Source organism: Capricornis sumatraensis, chromosome 20 (assembly GCF_032405125.1).
Source record: "Capricornis sumatraensis isolate serow.1 chromosome 20, serow.2, whole genome shotgun sequence".
Lineage (NCBI taxonomy): Eukaryota > Metazoa > Chordata > Mammalia > Artiodactyla > Bovidae > Capricornis > Capricornis sumatraensis.
In genome coordinates this window covers 53,709,605-53,722,236 of record NC_091088.1, presented here as the reverse complement: position 1 = coordinate 53,722,236, position 12,632 = coordinate 53,709,605, and the positions used below count along the sequence as shown (strand labels likewise).

General features: G+C 43.7%; 1 protein-coding gene across 2 annotated transcripts in view; it reads right to left on the bottom strand.

The window, feature by feature from the left end:
* RYR1 (ryanodine receptor 1) overlaps positions 1-12,632 on the bottom strand; it is a 126,399-nt gene that overhangs the window by 17,217 nt on the left and 96,550 nt on the right. The gene's annotated exons all lie outside the window — the stretch shown is intronic.

The window sequence follows — 12,632 nt, the reverse complement described above, 5'->3', positions numbered from 1 at the left end:
ACCACAACAAAGACCCAACACAGCTGATAAATAAATATTTTAAAAGTTACTGAATGCTGCATTTCCACAAAGCTGAGCCACACATGCACTGTCAGGGTGAGTCCATTTTTCATTGGTGGTAAGATGTGAATTGATGAAACTCAGCACTCGTGTGCACACTTAGTCACTCAGTCCTGTCCAACTCTTTGTGACCCTATGGACTGTTGCCCACCAGGCTCCTCTGCCCATGGATTCTGCAGGCAGGAATACTGGAGTGGGTTGTCATGCCCTCCTCCAGGGGATCTTCTCGACCCAGGGATTGAACCTGCATCTCATGTCTCCTGCATTGGCAGGAGGGTTCTTTACCACTGAGCCACCTGGGAAGCCTCCCAGCACTTGGGTAGCAGCTGGTAAAGGGATGCTGTCCCAAGCTCCCTGCCGGCCATCCTGCTCTCCACCCATCCTCCCACCCTCACCCCTTACAGTGGCACCTGTGGTCTGTACCAGAGGCTCTCTTGACCCTCTGGCTGCAGTTGGGAGCCACCCAGTTGGGGTCAGGGAGCAGGAGGAGAACGGAGTTGTGGCATTTCTCTCCTTGGTTCCCTCCCTGTGCTGGTTGTATCTCTCCCTCAAAGGTCAGTCCTGCCATCCTGTCCAAACAGCTCCCTCTATCACCCAGTTTGATCCTCACTCTTTCCTCCAGGCCAGCCCCCTCAAGGCCAGGGTCCTGACTGATAGCAATACATGCCACCCCCTCTACCCCTTCCCCAAGACCCTTTGATCCCCCATCCTACCATTTTCAGCATCTGCATAATTGGCACTGGACACAATGGAGGCCTCCAAATCTCAACCGGGAATAAAGAGTCATATACTCATCACCCCAGAATTAACAAATGCTCACGATGACACATTTTCAACTACTATATTTTTAAGAACTAAAACATGCCAGCAGTGATTGGAGCCCTCTGTGTACCTCTTCTCCATTTCCCCATCCTCCCCCAACTATCCTGGAGTTGGTGTATCCTTCCCAAGAACTATGTGTCAGGGCGTTCCTGGTGGTGCAGTGGTTAAGAATCTGCCTGCCAATGCAGGGGACGTCAGTTCAATCCCTGGTCCGGGAAGATCCCACAGGCCTTGGAGCAACTAAGCCCGTGCACCACAGCTACTGAGGCCTGCAAGCCTTGAGCCTGTCTCTGCAACAAGAGAAGCCACTGGATTGAGAAGCCTGCAAACCACCATGAAGAGTAGCCCCTGCTCACCCCAGCTAGAGAAAGCCTTGGGAAAAGCAAGGAAGAGCCAGTGCAACCAAAAAGAAAAGTAATCAATTAATTATTTAAAAAGAACTGGGTGTCACACGGATGGACCTAGAGGGTATTATGCTTAGTGAAATAGATCAAAGAGAAATATCGATGTTTTCACTTCTATGTGGAATCTAAAAAATAAAACAAATGAGCATAGGAGAAAACAGAATAAACAGAAACAGACTCACAGATATAGAGGACAAGCTAGAACAAACCAGTGAGGAGAGGGCAGCGGGGAGCGACAAGATAGGGGAGGGTGATTAAGAGGTGCAAAATACATTAAAAAATCAATAAGCTACAAGTACATATTGTACAGCAAGGAGAATATAGCCAACATTTTATAATAACTTTAAATGGAGTATAATCTACAAAAACATTGAATAGCTATGTTGTACCTAATATAACATAATATTGTAAGTCAACTCTACTTCAATAAAAAAAGAAGTATGTGTCAGTACTTCTACTATCTATATCCTGTCATTTATCTGGTATCCTGTACATTATTTTGACAGAAAGAATTATAATCATGTAATTTTTTCACTCAACTGTATGTTTTCAAGATCTATCTATGTTGATGTATAGGTCAGATGAATGCATTTCCACTGCTGTGTAGTATTCCTGTTTTATAAATACAGCATTCTATCCAGAAGAGAAGGTGACTCCAGGAAAGAAAATCGACAACCATCATAGAAGAAGGTTTGATGACAGACATTTAGATTATTTCCAGTTTTTTACTTTACAGACACTTCCATTGAATATTCTCATACTGCTCTCTGCTGCTGCACTTTTTGCAAAAGGTTCTCTGGGGCAATCTTTTAAATGTTTTGACAGCACCCACAGTAAGAATGCATTTTATAATGTGACAAAAAAAAAAAAAGATTTCAGGACACAACTCTGACTTTCGCTATGTAACGCACTCTGCAATGTTCTATTTTATTTTTAAAAATGCTGGTCATGACTTAACTAAATTAATTTCATGACCAACAGATGGTTTGCCACATGCAGTCTGAGAAACGTTGCTCTGGGTATGAACAGAAGCGAAATTTTCTGGCTCTAAAAAGTGCTTTGTAGCCAAGAACTTTGCAAAAATGCTTTCTAAATGAGTAACATGCTTTGCAAATCATGAAGGGCTCTAGAAACCACAGAGCGTGGAGACATAATCACACAGGAACTCTTCACCTTCTACTGTCGCTCCATCAACCTGACTCCTTTTCTTATGATACAGTGTGACACTGCCCCTCTTAAAATCTGACTCCCCCACCCAGCTCCACATGGGGCCTGGGACTCCATCCTCTCCGTTCAGTCCTGGACTCTGCATGCTCTTGTGATTTGCTGCTCTCTCTTTGTCATTGTCCGTTTGCCTGTCCTTTCTTTTGAAATACCTTCCTCTCTGACTGTTGTCAGTTTCCTCTGCTGGAGTCTCCTCTTTCAGACCTCTAAAGGTTAAAGGGGCCCCAGGTCTGAAATCTTCACTCTTGAGATATACACGCTCCATGGAGGGAGCCTTGAGGCTCAAGCCGCGGAAAGCCATCCCATGCCAATGATTGTGAAGTCTATATCCCAACCCTGACTGCTCCCCAGAATCCATACACGTGACAGATGAAGCCTTATCTGACATCTCTGTGTGGAAAAGGCCAGAACTGAACTCTTGATTTCAAAACCTCTCCTCCCACAGTCTTACCCATCTCAGGAATAGCATCACCACCCACCCAGGTGCTTAAGTTAAAATCTTTGAGTCATCCTTGATCCCTCCCTTTCATCTCACTACCCACACCGAATCCATCAGCAAATCTGTCAGCTCTGCTTTCAAAAGACCTAGGACACACACTTCTGCCCCCTCCACGGTTCTCTCCCCCACTAGAGGGTCACAGCGACTCCTCCCTGGTTTCTCCTCCTCTTCTCTCCCCAAAGTCTCTCCCGCCACCCCGCACACACAGCTGGAGGGACGCTGTAAACATCCGAGTCCGATCACATCCCTCCCCTGCTCAGAATCCTCCCTTAGCTCCATTGCATTCAGGTTAAAAGTCAGAGTCCTCCCCACAGCCAGCCAGGCTCAGCACATCCTCCCCCATCACCTCTCAGACTTTATTTTTGCCTCTCTCCCTCTCAACAGCCACGCTGGCCTCCTCTGCATCCCTCGTTTCCATTTTTCAGCCTTTACACTTGCTGTCCCCTTTGCTGGGGAGGCCACAAACTCTCCTACCTTCACAGGGTAGCATCCAGCTCTCAGCTTCAATGTCCTCGGCCCTCCCTGACCACCCAGTTTACAGGGCTGACTACATCACACTTTGTTGCACACCACCTTGCTCATTTACTTCAGACCACAGGTTATAACCTGAAATTATCTTGTTTACTTATTTTCATCTGCCCCTCCCCATTGGGCTACCAGCTCTGACGGTGGGGGGGGGGGGTCTCTGTTTTGTTCACTGCTACACACAGTAGGCACTCAGCGCATATTTGTCAAATGAATTAAGCATTTTGAAAACTGAGAAGACTTTTTAACTCTGTTACAATTTTGGAAAATCAAGAAGACCTTTTTTAAAAGAAGGCTGACCTTATCTTTTAAATCATAAAAGTAATTGAAAAGCCTGTTGTAAAATATAAAGATTTGTAAAGTTTGGGAAATCATATGATGCTTTGGGTTTGGGAAACCATGTGAAGCTGGGTAACAGTCAGACATTTAGAAATGAGAATATCTCCATTTTGCAATTTCTAATGAACCAATGTGTCTGGGCGTCAGGCACTGATGGTTGCTGACATCACCAAAGGAGTGATGAGGGGACAGGCTGTGCTTCTTAATGGGTATATGAAGCACCATGAAGGAAGGCGCTGGCAAAAAAGGAAAAAACAAAACCAAAAACCAAAACTCCAAACCTGAGTCTGATCAAGCTTCGTGACCGAAGTCCTAGTTTGCAGGAAATGCAGGGGACAGAGGAACAGATTAAATGACACCATAAGGTTGCATCAGCCAGATCCAAACAAAGGCAGGAAACTCTACGATTAATAGAGAAGTATCTACGGATCCATGAGCTACATGTGGCTACTGAGCCATAGAATTGTGGCTGGTGCAAAGTGAGATGTGGCAACAGTGTATACTTATGGATTTTGATGACAGTGTAAAAAAACAATTTAAGATATCTAATAAGTTTTATATTGATTATATGTCAAAATATAATTTTGGTGGAGGAGGTTAAATAACATATTGTTTAAAATAATTTCATGTGTTTCATTTCACTTTTTTTAAAAGTGCAGGTACCAGAAATTCCTTAACTGTATGTGTTGCTCCCATTGTATCTCTTTCTAAAAAATAATTGTTTACTTATTTGGCTGCGCTGGGTCTTCGTTGCAGCATGTAGGATCTGGTTCCCTGACCAGAGATTGAACCTGGGCCCCGTGCATTGGAAGCACAGAGTCTTAGCCACTGGACCATGAGGGAAGTCCCTGTATTTCTATCAGGCATTGCTGCTCTACTGGATCAGCAGACTGGATCTCTAGCAGATAAACTGCCAGGAAAGGAAAAAGTGAAGGAGGGACAGCAGTCAATAGAAGGAGGTTTAACGAAATAGCAACCAGGCTTCCCTGGTGGTAGTGGCTCAGTGGAAAAGAATGCACGTGCCATGCAGGAGACACAGGTCCAGGAAGGTCCCAAATGCCACGAGCGATGAAGCCTGTGCACCACAGCTACTGAGCCTGTGCTCTAAAGCCCGGGAACCACAGCTACTGAAACCCACGCGCTCTAGAGCCCGTGCTCCGCAGCAAGAGAACCCCGCACACCACACCTAGAGAGTAGTCCACACTCGCTGCCACTAGAGAAAAGCCCGTACAGCAAGAAGGACCCCGCATGGCCAAAAATAAAGACAGAAATAAAGCTGTCTTTTTTTTTTTTTTAAAGAGAAGAATTAGCAATGAATAGCACTAGGTGACCTTGTTTGGATGCTGCTTCAAAGAAATTACAAAAAGTTATATGTGATATTTTGAAGATCTGGAAATTGGAACACAGAGCAGACATTTGATGATTTAATGAGCTATGGATCTTTTTCATTTGTCTTCATTGCTTTGTTTTCAGTTAGGGGTGATAATGACACTGTGGCTTGTTAAATAACAGGAAACCCTTTTAAGACCATATATTGGACAGTTCCATTGATATGAAGTGTCCAGAATAGGCAAATCTATAGAGACAGAAAGCAAATTAGCAGTTGGCAGGGGCCTGAGTGGGGGAAATGGGAAGTGACTGCTAAAGGGCATGGTGTTTCTTTTTTTGGGGTGATTAAAATGTTCTAATATTAGATTGTAGCAATGGCTGCACAATTCTGTGAATATACCAAAAAACTCCTCCCATTAAATTATACCTTTTATATGGGTGAATTTGATAGTATATGAATTATATCTCAATAAAGATGTTTTTAAAAGGAAGTCTTGAATTCAGAGAGATGTACAAAAACATTTGCTAATAAAAAAAAAAAACAAAGAAAACTGCAAAATAGTGCCAAGAATAAATTAGTAGCCTAAGATATGTTTTCACCCACCAGGAAGGGCTTTCCAAACTGTCATAGATGTTTTGGAATCTGCCAAGTACTTATCACTGGAGATATGTTTTGCAAACTGTCAAGAACTCTGTCAACCATGAAGAGCCTGGGAAACCCTAAAATAATTCTGTATGTTTTTCAATGCAGATTTACATATGAAAGGAAATGCAGAAATAAATGCCTGGAGATTTGAACACCAAGAGGATAACCATGGCAGCCTTTGAAGAGATATGATGAGAAATGGGTGGGAGGTAGGGATCAAAGGTAACCTCAACCATAGCTGTAAGTTCTGAATTTTTTTACAAAAGGAATGTACCCCTGTATTACCTATCTTGTTTAACATTAATACAAATATTTTAAATGATTTTCTACATAAAAATCAAGTCTTGGACTTCCCTGGTGGTCTACTGGTTGAGAATCTGCCTGCCAATGCGGGAAACATGAGTTCAAAGCCTGGTCCAGGAAGATTCCACTTGCCATGGGGCACCTAAGCCTGTGTGCCACAACTACTGAGCCCGAGTTCTGCAATTACTGAATCCTGCATGCTCTAAGACCCGTGAGCCACAGCTAATGTGTTGCAACTACTGAAGCCCATGTGCCCAGAGCCTGTGCTCTTCAACAAGAGAAGCCACCGCAACGAGAAGCCCTTGGATGGAAACTAGAGAGTAGCCCCCGCTCACTGCAACTAGAGAGAGCACAGCAATGAAGACCCAGTGCAGCCAAAAAACTAAATTTAATTAAAAAAATAAGTTTTATGCATGTCCAAACTCCTCCCCCCCAAAAACAAATAAACAAACAAGCCATCAGAAGCAAAGGCAAAAGACAAATGATGAACTAGGAAAAAGAAGTACACCTCATATCACTAGCAAAGTTATAAGCGGCCCAATATATAAAGAGCTCCTAGAAATCAAGAAGAAAACTGCCAACATCCCAGTAGAAGAGTAAGCCAAGGGCACAGGCAGTTCACTGAACAAGTAATACAAAAGAAGTAATGTGCGCATGATAAGCCACTTCAGTCGTGTCTGACTCTGTGACCCTCTGGGCCATAGGCCACCAGGACCCTCTGTCCATGGGATTCTCCAGACAAGAATACTGGGGTAGGTTGCCATGCCTTCCTCCAGGGGATCTTCCTGAGCCAGGGATTGAACCTGCACCTCTTACGTCTCCTGCATAGGCGGGCAGGTTCTCTACCATTAGTGCCACCTGGGAAGCCCAAAGTAATGTGTAAAGATGCTTCACGGCACTCATAGCAGGATAAATGTGAGTTAAAACTGCACAGCACTACCCCCTTTCACCTATCAGATTGGCAAAAATCCAAATATTTGACAAATGTGGTCTGGTGATGAGGCTGTGGGGAAAGAGGCAGCCTCACATGTTGCTTATGAGAAGGAAAAACAGAGGGCAAAATCTGTCCGAATGACAAATGCATTTACCGTTTAGCCCAGCAATCCCACTTTTGGAAGTCTATCTTCAGATATAACTGCACATACAAAAAGATGTATGCACATATTGTTCTAGTCAGCATTGCTAGTGGCCCACAAGGAGGCTTCCTCAACACACTTACTTCCATCTGCTGGAAACCTGTGGTACAAATTTACAATATCTGTGCTATAAATTGGCACCTTTGTACGGTGCACAGCTTGAACAACTATGCATGGCAGCCCTAATGAGAGCACGTGTTGTAATGGCAAAAGACTGGGGACACAGTGAGTGTCCATCAACAGGGAATAATCAGAGACTTCCCTGGTAGTCCAGTGGTTAAGACTCTGTGCTTCCAATGCAGGGGGCATGGGTTAGATCCTTGGTTAGGGAACTAAGATCCCACATGACTTAAAGCATGGCCAAAAATAAATAAATAAATAGGTAAGTGAAAATACCAATAAGAATAATAAATTATTTTTGAAGAAAAATGGGAAATTATCAAATAAACCATAATACATATGCAAAGTGGAATACTGGACACCTATACAAAATAATCAGGACACTCCCTGTATCTCTAGAATATACTGCAGGACTTCCTTGGTGGTCCAGTGGATAAGAATCTGCCTGCCAATGCAAGGGACATGGGTTCAATCCCTGGTCCCAGAGGATTCCACACACCACAGAGCAACTAAGCCCGTGGCCACAACTACCGAGCCCACATGCCCTCGAGCCCGTGCTCCCCAACAAGAGAAGCCACTGCAATGAGAAGCCCACGTACCACAACTAGAGAGTAGCCCCCATGACTGGCAAAAAGACTGTGCAACAACGAAGACCCAGAACAGCCAAAATAAATAAAAATAATAAAATAAATAAAATTATAAAAAATAATGGACGGCTAAATAATATTTCATTACATGTTTACACACACCACCTTCTTTTTTTGGTAGTACTTCTACTTTTTTAAAAATTTTAAATTTATTTATTTTTAAATTGAAGGATAATTGCTTTACAGAATTGTGTTGGTTTCTGCCAAACATCAACATGAATCAGCCATAGGTATACCTATGCCCCCTCACACACCACCTTCTTCATCCATTCACCCATTGACAGATACTTAGCCTGTTTCCACACCTTGGCTATTGTGAATAATACTGCAATGAACATGAGAGAGCAAACATCTCTTTGAGATAATAGTTTCATTTCCTTTGGACAGATATCCAGAAGTGGGATTGCAGGGTCATATGGGACTTCCCTGGTGGCTCAGCCAGTAAAGCGTCTGTCTACAATGCGGGAGACCTGGGTTCCATCCCTGGGTCGGGAAGATCCGCTGAAGAAGGAAATGGCAATCCACTCCAGTACTATTGCCTGGAAAATCCCATGGACAGAGGAGCCTGGTAGGCTACAGTCCATGGGGTCACAAAGAGTCGAACACGACTGAGCGACTTCACTTATGGTAGTTCTAGTTTTAATTTCTTGAGGAATCCTCTATTCTGTTTTCCATAGTGCACCAGTTTACATTCCCAGCACCAATGGTCAAAGGTTCCCTTTTCTCTACATCCTTGCCACACTCGTTCTCTCTTTCTCTCTTTTATTTTTTTATAACAGCCATCCTAACAGGTGTGAAGTGATATCTCATTGTGGTTTTTTTGATTTGCATTTTCCCGATGATAAGCGATATTGAGCACATTTTCATGTACCTGTTGGCCATTTGTATGCCTTCTTTAAACAATGTCTATTCAGGTCTTTTGCTCATTTTAAAATAGATTTATTGATTTTATTGTGTTGGAGTTATCATGAACATTTTGTGTGCACTGGATATCAACCCCTTATTACATATGAGGTTGGCAAATATTGCTCCCATTCTGTAAGTTGCCTTTTTATTTTGTTGATGGTTTCCTTTGCTGAGTAGAGTCCTTTTAAAATGATAAATGATGCAGGGGACTTCCCTGGCGGTCCAGTGGTTAGACCCCATGCTTCCACTGCAGGGAGCACAGGTTCGATCCCTGGATGGGGAACTAACAACCTACATGACGCACAGCATGGCCTATATATACAGATAGATAGATAGATAGATAGATAGATAGATAGATAGATAGATAAATGACATGACTTTAGCTCCTGCATTATGCTTTCGGGTTCTCTTGCAGCCATCCCCCCTCAGACTCTCGCTGAAAATCTGCTGGTCGAGAGAGTATGGCTGGGACTCCCCAGAGCAGGCTTGGCATTCAGGAGGTGCTCGTTGACTATTTATTGAGCTAGTAAGTGAATGACCCTGGGGGCAGTGTACTGTGGAGTCAGACTGCCTAAATTTGAATCCCAGACTTGTCAATTAGTTGTGTGACCTTAAACAGAGCATTTCCACCTCCCTGTGCCTCAGTTTCCACTTCTGTAAAATGGGAATAAAAAAATAGTCCTTACTACCTCATGGTTGCTGTAAATTACCATTCATTTACACATAGGACCTGGCGCAGAGTGAGAACATAAGAACATGATACATATTATCCCTTCTCCCTAAAGCTTAGGTAGCAATGTAGTTATGACTTCATCTTCCATTGCAGGGGGAGCAGGTTTGATCACTGTTCGAGGAGCTAAGATCCCACATGTCTTGGGACAAAAACCCAAAACATAGAAAAAAAGAAGCAATATTGTAACAAATTCAATAAAGACTTTTAAAATGGTACACATTTTAAAAATCTTAAAAAAAAAAAAAAGAATCTGTGAGGGATTGCCAGGGAAGGTAGGGGTCCCAGGGGTGGGTGGCACAGATGCCCAGCGAAGCAGGCATTGCTAGGGATGGGGGAGGACATGGCCAACTGTGGCAAATGCTGTCAAGATGACGGGTCAGAGGAGAGATGGTAGGGTGGAAAGATCCCTGATGATCTTAGTTGGTGTAGTTTCAGGAGAGTGACAGGGACAGAAGCCACCAAACCCCAAATGAGGGAAGGAGTGGGAGGTGAGAAAGGAGTGAGCAAGTGTAGACAGCTCCTGGGAGGCGTGGCTGAGAAGCAGGGAGACAGAGAGGCAGGGAGGCTCTTGGAGGACAGCTGGGAGGCATGGGGCACTTTATACTTAACTTGGGTGACCCTGGGCTTATTTAAATGCTGATGGACAGCAGCAATTGCAACCCCTAGGATAAAATAAGAAGCCATAGGTCTGTACCGACATAAATGAATGAACAAATGCATAAACAAACAAGTAAATGGAGGAGAAAGGAAAAACTCTTCCTTACAGTAAAACGGTACCTAATCTGTGCAGAAAAGGGAATCTTCTTACACTGTTGACGGGAATGTAAATTGGTGTGAACCGTATGGAGGTTCCTTAAGAACACTAAAAATAGAATCACTATATAATCCAGCAATCCCACTCCTGGGCATATACCCAGACAAAACACTAATTCAAAAAGATACATGCACCCCAATGTTCATAGCAGCACTGTTTACAATAGCTAAGACATGGAAGCAGCCTAAATGTCCATCAACCGATGAATGGATAATCCCAGTGGTACGGGGACTTCCCTGGTGGTCCAGTGGTTAAGAACCTGCCCGCCAATGCCGGAGACATGGATTCAATCCCTGATCTGGGGAGAGTCCACGTGCCTCGGAGCAACTAAGCTTGTGCTCCGCAACTACTGCGCCTGCATGCTCTGGAACCCATGCTCCACAAGAGAAGGCGCCACAATGAGAATGTGTTGTCCCACACAGGGCAACAAAGAGTAGCCCCCGCTGGCAAACAGAGAAAGCCCATATGCAGCAGTGAAGACCCAGTGCAGTCATAAATAAGGACCTAAAAAGAGGACGCAGCACACGTAGACAATGGGATACTACTCAGTCCTACAGATTAATGAGATAACGACCTTGCAGCGACACGGATGGGCCTAGAGCTTATCATGCTAAGCCAAGTAAGTCATAAAGAGAAAGACAAATCCCATACGGTGTCACTTATATGCAGAGTCTAAAATATGACACAAACGAACGTATGTACCAAACAGAGACAGACTCGCAGACAGTGGAGAATAGGCTTGCGGTTGCATGAGGGGGTGCGGGGGAGGGAAGGATGGGGAGTGTGAAATTAGCAGATACAAACTATTACATATAGAATGGATAAACAACAAGGTCCTACCGTATAGCACAGGGAACTCTATTCAACATCCTGTGATACTCCATAATTAAAAAGATTATATATATATATGTAAAACTGAATCACTCTACAGTACAGTGGAAATTAACATAACTTTGTAAATCAACTATAATGCAATAAAAATTTTCTAAAAGGTATCTAATTCCCAGGTGGCACTAGTGGTTAAGAATCTGCCTGCCAGCGCAAGAGACACAAGAGATATGGGTTTGATCCCTGGGTCAGGAAGATCCCCTGGAGTAGGAAATGGCAACCCACTCAAGTATTCTTGCCTGTAAAATTCCATGGACAGAGGAGCCTGGCAGACTACAGTCCCTGGGGTCGCAAAGAGTTGGACATGACTGAGCATACACACACAATGAAGGTAAAGGACATCAGAAAATTTAAAAACTATCTCTTATCAACTGCTAGAGTGATAATCATTTGACATAAGCATTTCTGATGGATGCCAACCTGAGTACAGGATATTTACATAGTCTCAAAGCACATCCTCACAAGATACCAAGGGGAACGATAGTATCATTACAGTGGAAACCCTGGTAAACACCTTCACCAAGTGAGCCGAGCGAACACAGACTGAAATGTGAAGTACTAATAGCACGTACCTCCTGAGACGATACCAAGAAGGACACAGTGCTTCTCTTATATTCCTGTCGAAGTCTATAACCTCAGTCAGATCACAGGAAAACTCAGACAAGCCCACACTAAGGGCCATCCTATAAAACAACTGGCCTCTATTTTTCAAAAACGTCAAGCTCATAAAAGGCAAAGACAAACCAAGGAAGGGTTCTGGATTGAAGAGGGCTAAAGAGACAGGCATCACCAGTGCAATGAACATGAACTTGGGCAAATTCCAGGAGATGGTGAGGGACAGGGAGGCCTGGCATGCTGCAGTCCACGGGGTCGCAGAGTCAGACACGACTGAGGGACTGAACAGCAGCAACAAAGGGACAGGATGCCTAAATTCAATCCCTGATCCCAGACTGGATCCCTGACAAGGGAAAACTTCCTTCAAGGGTGAAAATTGAATAAAATCTGTAGATAGCAGCATTGTGTCGAAGATAATTTCCTGATTTGCATAAATGTTTTGTGGTTATGTAAAAAAGATCTTTACGACCTGGATAATCACGACGGTGTGATCACTCATCTGGAGCCAGACATCCTGGAATGTGAAGTCAAGTGGGCCTTAGAAAGCATCACTATGAACAAAGCTAGTGGAGGTGATTGAATTCCAGTTGAGCTATTTCAAATCCTGAAAGATGATGCTGTG